Below are 10,458 nucleotides of genomic sequence, written 5' to 3'. Positions count from 1 at the left end.
GTTTTCCACCAACACTCCGATTTCTGGTAACTCTCTCGTGAAGTTAAAGGCTTTATTTCGAAATTTTCTCAAATTTTGAGAATAGTTGAGAATTGATGTTCGATTTTTAGAGGAACTTCTGTTATTGTGACGTGGGTACTTCGTTTTGCTTCTAAATCAGTTTGTGATTGGGGCATATATCGTATTGCTAACCGGATTAAGTGGTTTGGTGAAATTATAATCGTTACCTATATTGGGGTGTGATTACCAGATTTTTCTTTTGGCTCTTCAATTGTTAAATTTAGTCGGTGTTGATTGTGATATTGGATTATTGAGTTGATATGGCGCCGAAAAAGAGGTCAAAAAAGGGTGCCTCGTCCTCTTCAAGCTTCGATTCTCACCGATTCTGGAATGCGGAGGCCCAGCAGATATATGACAGTACTATGACACGGCTCATAATACCGGAACGGGGGTTCAATTTGTCCATTGCACGTGGTGTGATTATAAATGAACTGGAACGAAGGCAATGGGTGGAGTTCGCTCAACACCCGTCGGACGCCGTTATTTCCATTGTGCGAGAATTTTATGCCAACCTCCGGATTCGCCATGAGGAATCCAAAGTATTGGTCCGAGGGAAATTGGTGTCGTTCGATTCTCGAACGATCTTCACGCTTTATCAGATGCCCAGTTTCGATCAGGACGAGTACAGTGAGTTCCTCGAAGAAGGAGTTAATTACACAGAGGTCATCCGGACCATTTGTGAGGCCGGCGCCGTATGGAAAATGAGCTCGAGCGGGCCTACATATTTAAAGAAAACCGACATGGGTCCTAACGCTAGTGCATGGACATCTTTTGTACTAGCCCGCATCCTCCCGTCCTCTCACTACTACGATGTCACCAAGGACAAAGCCGCATTGGTTTATGCCATCCTGACAGGCAAATCAATTGACGTGGGGAAAATCATTTATGGCTCGATTATGAGAGCCGGCGCAGGGTTAGCCACGGTTGCCCTCCCTTGTCCCCACACTGTTACCGAGCTATGCCGCCAGGCCGGCATCTCATGGGCCCCTGATGAACCAGTTCTCAAGCCAAAGGCCCCCATTGTTGCTTTCTTTGGAGGCGCATCCTATGTTCCCTATGAGTTGCCGGACGAAGAGGAGCCCCCACAAGCACAGATTCCACCACCACATGCAGCAGCCAGAGAGCGCAGGGGAGACAGATTGAGACGACTAGAGATTGAGATGCAGGATCAGAGGCAGTTACTAGTCGAGCAGCGCCAGGTGCTAGATTCACTTCAGTACCGCACGGACCATTTTATGGGATTCATGATGGATTTCACCTCCGTGCTCGCTCAGCGGTTCCCGCCTTTAGGTCCAGAAGATCCCATGTTTCCCCAGCCACCTGCATGGCCACCACAGTATCCAGGACCTCCTCCACAGACCCCACCCCAGCACATGGATGAGGATGTCGATGATGATGACGGCAAGCACTGACGCTCGTCGTGTGAGGTATGCGTGTCCCATTTCTTTCTTGTTTATACATTGAGGACAATGCATATTTTAAGTTTGGGGGGTGATTTGATTATTTGATCTGAGTTGATTTGATCTGAGTTGATTTGTTGCTTTGATGTTATTTTTTTTATGTTTAAAAAAAAAGTTGAATAAAGAGGGAAAGAGTATGACATGTGATGTAAAAAGGAAGACAAAATGGTGAAAATGTTGTGGCAAGGCAAGTGGAAGTGAAACAAAAGGAAGGAGACGCGTGTTGAAAAATAAATTGGTTTGTTTTCTCTAACTTTTGACTCCCGACCTTCATTTGAATCCATTAGCCATAGCCTAACGTTATAAGCTTAAAAACCTATTAACCGAGTCACACGCACCCAATATACTAGTGGAGAAGAGATGTCAAAGTTGAGCCTATGGACACTTGAAAAATACCGTCGATAAACACAGAATTTGATTGTGTACATGTTTGCATATCATGATATTGGATTTTATTTGGTTAATTGTTGCCTTCATAATACCACTTTGTTTAGCCAAATGTTACCCTATAAGTCCTGTTGATTTGTGAAGGTGAATATGTGCTTCAATGGTTTTGCTAATTACGTGTGTGTCAAGGGGTCCAGAATTTTATGAAAAAGAAAAAGTTATGAACTTATTTTGGCATTTGGTTTGGGTAAACGAGAATAGCAAAACACACACGCACGTGAACTGTGAGTAATGTGGCATGTGTTTGATTCAAAATCATGGAAGCTGTAATCTCTGAGGCTAGTGGTTATCCTTTTATTCCACAATTCTTGTTCGTTTAGTTATTTATTTTTTTAGGATTTGTTTAGTCGAGTCTAGTTAATGTTTTATTTATTTTCATTTTGATTTTGCTCGGGACTAGCAAAAGTTTAAGTTTGGGGGGATTTGATAAGTGCATTTTATGCACTTATATTATTCTTATACTTCATATAGATTGTTAGTCTTTTGGGCGGAATAACGCGCTTTTTGTTGTTTTTGGTGTGATTGCAGGTAGCTAGGTGCGGTCACGACATGGGCGTGAAAAATGAACCAAAATGGCGCTTAGTAGAAGAGATGTGAGCCAAGCATGCGCAACTAGGACAGAAAGATTGGCGCATATGCGCCCTCAAAGCCGCGCATGTGCGGCCCATACAGTGAGAGACTCGCGCATATGCGCGAGTAAGATCGCGCATATGCGCGAGCGTGAGCAATGCCCCAAGAAGTGAAATACCGAGAGCAGCGCGCATATGCGCCGCTCATGGCGCGCATATGCGCGCGGCGCGTACATTCAGAAATAAATAGGCGTCGGCGTGTTTTTTTTAGGGGTTCCGAAATCTTTTTAGCACAGCCGTCACACCACTCGAGAGAAAGGAGAAAAAGTGAGAGCGCACGAATCACGGGACGCGAAGAACGGAGATAGAAGACGGTGAATCCGGACACGGAGAAGCACTTTCATCTCTCGCTAACACGTTCTTAATTCGGTTTCTTACTTTTACGTTTTTTAATGATTACAAACAGGTTTTGTGGTGAATTAAATTCGAGTATGAACTAATTTTATTTTCTAGAGATTGATGTAGTCGTGGTTGAACCTATGTGAACGACGATTTGAATTTTCATTGAATTATTTCATCGTGTTTATTTGTGATTTCTTGTTTTTAATGCTTTTGAATTACTGGTCATAATTCGATTGATTACATAATTGAAATCTAACACTCGACAGAGGGGATTGAAATTAGGACAGAAGAAATCACATCGTTAGATATTTATAACGTGCAAAAGACGTATAACTCTGACAAATCCATACAAAAACCTTGTTTACTTTTATTACGTGTTACGTGATTTTGAATAGACATATTAAAATCAATAATAGGTAGTACATTTCTATTTAACACTCGATAGAGGGAATAGAAAATACTGTGAGTTCTTGGTTAATAAACATGGTGCAATTTAATTAAATGTTAGTCAATGTTAATTTTGCATAGGGGAGACTCGACGAAATCATATCTCTAGATTTATTTCCTCAGTGACTTTTCTGCTGCGTGCTAGAATTACAGGAATTGTTATTTTAGTTGAATTGATTTTAAACCAACTATTTGATTCGTTTAAATAAAGTTGAGCTATGTCAATGGTGGTAATTAATATACAGTTTTAAATATTTACTCTTCGTGGGATCGATATCTGTACTCTAACCAGTACTAAAACTTGACACCGTATACTTGCGGTAGTGAAAATACTTAACACGTAGGAGTAATTGAAATCTCCGAACATCCAGAAACAACCCTTGCGCATTTTATTTTGTATTCTATCTTTCAGTCAGTTACCTTCCGCAACTGATTCAGTTTAACTGATTGATATTGATCAACAAGATTCCGAGAATCAGTTTGTCACCAAACTGAACTCAAATTTTGAAAAGATCAATTTCAATTGTGAGTGTTTATTCAACCCCCCCCTTCTAAACACTTTTGATACGTTAACCGATCCTAACAATATACGTTTTATTATTTACAGTCGAATGTTCAATTAACATTTACCAGTTTATCATCAGCATATACGTTTTATCATTTACATTTGGTAAAAAAACTTATCATCTTTATAGCATATACTACTCGATGTTCAATTGACTTTTTTGACCACATATCAAATTTAGAGTGTGCATAGTCGGTCCATGGTTGATTTTTTTCCAGCATCTTATCACTTCGAGCTCGCCGTTGAATGAAATAGTGCACGCAACGCTGTAAGCTCATCTCCACTATTGCAGTTATTGGAAGACGTCGCGCCCCTTTCAACACACCATTAGTACACTCAGACATGTTCGTCGTCATTATCCCTCCTCGCCATCCACCATCATGAGCCAATGACCATTTTTCTTTTGGAATGTTTGACAAATACGTGAAAGCTGCTGCATTATTTGTTTTAATTGCCTCCTTTGTCGCATTAAATTTTGCTACTTGGTTTGTGTCCCTGCTTCCCAACATAAGTCTTTTAAATGAATGTTTTTGAACTTGCTGTTAAAATTAGAGCAAACATGCCTCAAACAGAAACGATGAACACCACGAGGAGGCTTGAAGTCAAGGAGATCTTGAACTGCACTTGTTATACCCACATGTCTATCAGATATAAGGCATACACCATTACAACCTCTGGTAACATGGCGTGCAACATTACCAAGGAACCAATGCCAAGACTCATAATTTTCTTCATCAACAAGCGCAAATGCTAGCGGCAAAACCTGGTTATTGGCATCCAATGTTACTGCTATCAGTAGTTTGTGCTTATATTTGGTGTACATATGGGTACCGTCTACACTGATTACGTTGTGACAATGTCGAAAACCATCTATACATGGTCTGAATGCCCAAAACACAAAGTTCAAAACTTTATGTGGATGGTCACGGTCGAAGCTGCTTCCATTCTACAACAGTTCCTGAACTGTACTTCGACAAAGCTCCCACACTACAAGAAAAATGATTTTTCGCAGCACGTCATCAACAACGTGCATTAAAAGCACGCTGCGAATACTATTTTTCACGGCGTGCACCCATATGTGCGCCGTTAATAGTGTTGCACTTGATACTATTAACGGTGTACATTAAAAGCACGCTGCGGATATTACTATGGACGGCGTGCATTAAAAGCACGTTGCGGATAGTAACTTGATACTATTAATGGCGTGCATTAAAAGCACGCTGCGGATATTACTATTGACGGTGTGCATTAAAAGCACGCTGAATAGTAATATCCGCAGCATGCATTTATGTGTGCTGTTAATAAATTATATAAACGACAGCGCGCAATAAAGGCACGCCGTTAATAGTATTATTAACGGCGTGCAAGTTTATGTGTGCTGTTAAAAGTAAATCATTTTTTTAAAAAAAAAATCGTGTTTGGACATTACGACGTACATTAATCGCACGCCGTCAATAGTATTATTCACGGTATCCATATTATTAGCACGCTGCGGAAAATGAGTTCGAATTTTAAATTAGCGACGATTTTACTAAAACCGTCGCTAATTTTAAAGTTGCGACGATTTTAAGACCACATTTAGCGACGGTTGAGAAGAAACCGTCGCCGATAATGGCCACATTTAGCGACGGTTTAAAAGAAACCGTCGTCGATTAAAATCAGCGACGGTTAATAATTAACCGTCGCTAATAGACGTACATCGACGACAGTTTAGTAACAAACCGTCGCAAAAAAATCGAAAATTCTTTATTTATACCCGATCTCCATTCCATTTTCCTCCACACCACTTCACAACACTTATATGATTTTAGTTTCGATTTAGATATCTGTTTTTGTTTCAATTTTTGGTTAATTTTTTAATTGTTAATTAAGATCATGAGTATTATTATTATAGTTGTATTGTATTTTTTATAAAATTTATTAAATTATAAAAGTAATTTTTTTTTATATTTACGCAAAATTTAGCGACGGTTTTGGAACTGTCGCGAAATTGTAAAACTGTCGCTAAATTTTAAGACCGTCGCTAAATTAGCGACGGTTTGGCGGTTCTTTACTGTCGCCGATTCGCGACGGTAAGCTCATATGCGCGCTGCGGAAAGCCATTTTTGTTGTAGTGCCATATATTTAGGAAACAAAGTTACAGAGCTTTCCCATGTGCCATAGACTACCTCCACCGCGGATTTCAAACTCTTCCATGCCTTAGCATATGATATATCATACCCATATTTTTCTTTAATACTTTCTCGCACATATTTGATTTCGTATGCAGGATCACAACGCACGATTCCCAAAAATGTATTGGCTATCATGTACGTCAAGGTTGTGGTGATCTATACCGACTTGGGTAGATATGCATGTGTGATCATCACCATATTTCGTGATCATGAAGTAGCCTAAACTTTTTTTCAACGATACTCGAAGTCCCCACCCACAATTTCCATCTTCGGACCAGTTCTTACATTTGACCTTCCAAATTGTCGGAGTACTTTGGACAACGATATATTCACGTCTCAAAACCCGAATAGAAAAATCCTTCAGTGAAGCTATTAAATCGTTTTTGCTCTTAAATACCATTTTTACACCGAGCTCTGGCCTTTCAGGATTGTAAAAGTTTGTTCGTGATGCAGAAGGAATACCAAATGAATCTGGAATTTGTTCGTCGTAGACTTCATTGAAAAATTGGGGAATTTCACGTAAATGTTGCTCCGGTGCAATAGGAATGTTCTCTGTCATTGTTGCTCCAGACATTAACACACGCGCCGATGTCCTTTCATGTGCATTGTCAACGTCATGCTCATATTCTCCGTCACTTGATGTAGCATACAAATCATCATCGCTATTCATGACATGATGCGAACTGTCCCCAAATAAATCATCTTGCTCAGGCATGTGTTCCGTGATTGTGGCGGGAATATTTGCAGTCTCAGCAGAACTATCAAAATGTCTGACATTTGTGGTATTTTCTTCATCAGCACATGAATTTAAATCAAATTGGCATGTTCTACTAGAACCCCATGCGAATTCAACTCCTGATGGAATCGTGATATGATGATCCCAACCCGCTGAAGTAAAATCCTGTTATCGTGTTCTGTTCATCCCCCATGCATAGTCTTCTTCAGTGTGACCCGTGATATGGTGATCCCAAGGACCAGTGTCGATCACAGAGTATGTCTGAGCTGACTGTTCATCGACGTGATACATAGAAGGTCCCGCTTCATTTAAACCTATTGTTCCCAAACCTTGCGTTATTACCGGCATGACTGCATCAAAATCGTAATCACTTACGTTCTGTAACACTGGCGATGAATCAACATACAAGTACATGCAATCCAGTGTCGGCAACTCAAACATAAATTGTAGACTATCATCATCTGTGATATAGACATGTTCTTCAATGTAACGAGAGAACGAGTTATAACAATATTTCGTTGACAATTTGATGCAGAATTTTGATTGGTCGCGGGGATACTATATCCAACCCTACCATCTTCAATAATGACGTAGCCACCTACGTAAAGTAAGGCCCTCACAGTATCCATGTCTTCACCAAAAACTATGACATAATGTATACAATCATAACAAAATTTAATTATGAATTTCTTGCATATATATTAAAATCATGACATAATGTATACAATCATAATAAAAATTCAAAATTCACTTACAAATTTTTTTCATTATTATTAAAATTTATATTGTCAAATCAATGTAATTAACATTTATATTTAATAATACCAATGTTTTTTTAATAATAATAAAAAAAATTAGTATGACTTATATAAAATAATTAAATTTTTAAACATTTGTAATTATAAGCCGCTAATATTTAGTCATTCTCATATTGAAATAATATAATATAATTATATTTAAAATATGAACTTTGAGATTTTTTTCAAACATCAACAATTTTAGTATTCGGCTTAGTAATTTTATAATATAATAATATTAAAAACATAAAATATAACACGCCGTTAAATTTTTTGCAAAATTCTCACCCTTGTTAGATTTTATTAATTTATAATATTTTTTTAAAAGAAGCCGTTAAAGTTCCACACATTTATCATATTATTATTTTAATTAAAATGTTTAGTAGTATCCTTAATAAGCAATAATACAAGATTTAAAAGTTTTTAATTAAAACTACATATTATTAAATAATATATACGTGTCATTTTTTTAATTTTACTATTAATTTTATTTTGGTTCTTAGCTAATTCCTGCCACTAATAATTTTTATTGCCACTAGATCATTTTTTCTTAAAATATATCACTCATTAACATAAATCAAAAAGTATATAAAAACAAATTGAGAATAAGTTTTAAAATTTCACATAATTTTAACCACCATAATTTATAATACAATTAATATTATAATTATACATATACTATACATAGAATTTCACGTAAATATAAAATTCATAATTTATATACAGATTCTAATTCCAATAATACAATTAATATTATAATTATTGTAATTAAATTAAGTATAGTAATTATTATTATATCACGTACATATAATTACTGTAAATATACTTATTGTAAATATTGTAATATTATATCACGTAAATATAATTATTGTAATTAAATATCACATACATATAATTATTGTAGATATAAGATTATATCAAGTAAATATAATTATTGTAATTAAATTAAGTATAATTATTAAATATTGTAATTATTGTAGATATAATAGTATATCACGTAAATTAAATATAATTATTGTAATAAGTGTAATTATTGTAGATATCATATTATATCAAGTAAATATAATTATTTTAATTAAATTAAGTGTAGTTATTAAATATTGTACATATTGTAGATATAATGGTATATCACGTAAATTAAATATAATTATTGTAATTATTGTAGACATAATATTTTATCACATAAATATAATTATTTTAATTAAATTAAGTATAGTTATTATTATTCCAAAAAAGCTAAATTACAGTATTATAATTCCAATAATACAATTAATATTATAACTATTGTTACTACTTAAAACTGGTATAATGAACGAATAATAATAAATATAATAAATAAAAAAATTATCCTTACCTCTTAATATTCTGAAAAATGTTGAAGACTTACGTTATGCTGGAAAGAGTGTTCGATGTTGGGTGATAGAAAGAAAGAAATTTGCTCCTAAGACTTTTGCTCGACTTCGGTGAGAAAATGAAGAGGATGCACCCATTTAAATAAGCGGAAAGAACACGGAGAAAACACGGAGGGGGAGGTCACGGATATTGAATCCGTGACCTTCTGCCACGGATTCTGAATCTGTGGCAGTGTCACGGATTCAATAATCCGTGGCCCCTTTCGTTAATTTTTTAAAATTTTTTTTTAATTTTAACTGTGAATCCGGAGTTTTTTACACCGGATTGTTATATTTTTATAAACTCCCCACATTTGTAATATTTTAATAAATACTTTTTAAAATTATAATATTTTTAAAATAAACCCTAGACAATTTGACGGAAAATATTAATATTTTTGACAGATGAAAAATTAAAAAGGAACACGTTTCTTTAAATGGATGTATGCTGTTTCACACCATGGAACTTGGTTATAAATAAATGCATCAATTCATCATTTCACTATCCCGTGCTCAATTATTTTCTCATTTTATATCATTTGATTATTTAGTTGTATAATATTTATACTGTGTTTGTTATATTGTATCAAAAGAGTATGTTTCCTCTTTGAAAATATATTGAGTAGTTGTACATCATTAAAATATTATAGTGGAATTCTTTTCATCTTACCCTAATAATTTTTGGAGTTTTACACGTAAATCTCGGTGTCCATTTTATACATTATTTTCATATTTTTATATCTAGATGCCGCACCTAAGACTAACAAGTGATATTAGAGTCTTGATTTAAAATTTCTTAAATTCTGAGTTTGTGAATGACGGGCAGGTACGAGATAACAACGTTCAATGAAAGCAATTTTATGTTGTGAAAAATAAAGATATAATTAGTTTTAAGAAAAGTGAATTATTTGGAGGCTATTGAATATAGATAGAGGGAAATGAACGATGATGGAAAGTGGAAGCAGATAAATGATAATATTGTTCCCAATTTACATTTAGTCATAGTAGACGAAATACAACCAAATAAATCTGAGATAAAAATAGCAAAAGTTATCTAAGATATTCTGACATATAGTTAGATTACATAAGATATCCACATATGTAGGTGATCGATGAATTCCCGACTACAATGTACTGGCTTCTACACATATCGCAATTGCACCCAACCTCGCCACCTTGTGACCCTCGTGGACTCGATAAACGTGTCAAAGCACAATATTAGTATGTGGAGCCTCGCTGTTGTCCCGAGTCGTAAGGACTGATGATGTACCATCATAACCACGAACTTTCTTCTCGATGAATGATAACTACTTAGAAAGTCTGAGAGATGATTGTTCGGTATAATCATCATATGATTACCGATCTGCACGATTGATATGCTCTCACCATGAAACACGGTACACAACATCA

Source organism: Primulina tabacum, chromosome 8 (assembly GCF_025594145.1).
Source record: "Primulina tabacum isolate GXHZ01 chromosome 8, ASM2559414v2, whole genome shotgun sequence".
Taxonomy (NCBI): Eukaryota; Viridiplantae; Streptophyta; class Magnoliopsida; order Lamiales; family Gesneriaceae; genus Primulina; species Primulina tabacum.
This window is presented reverse-complemented; position numbering follows the sequence as displayed.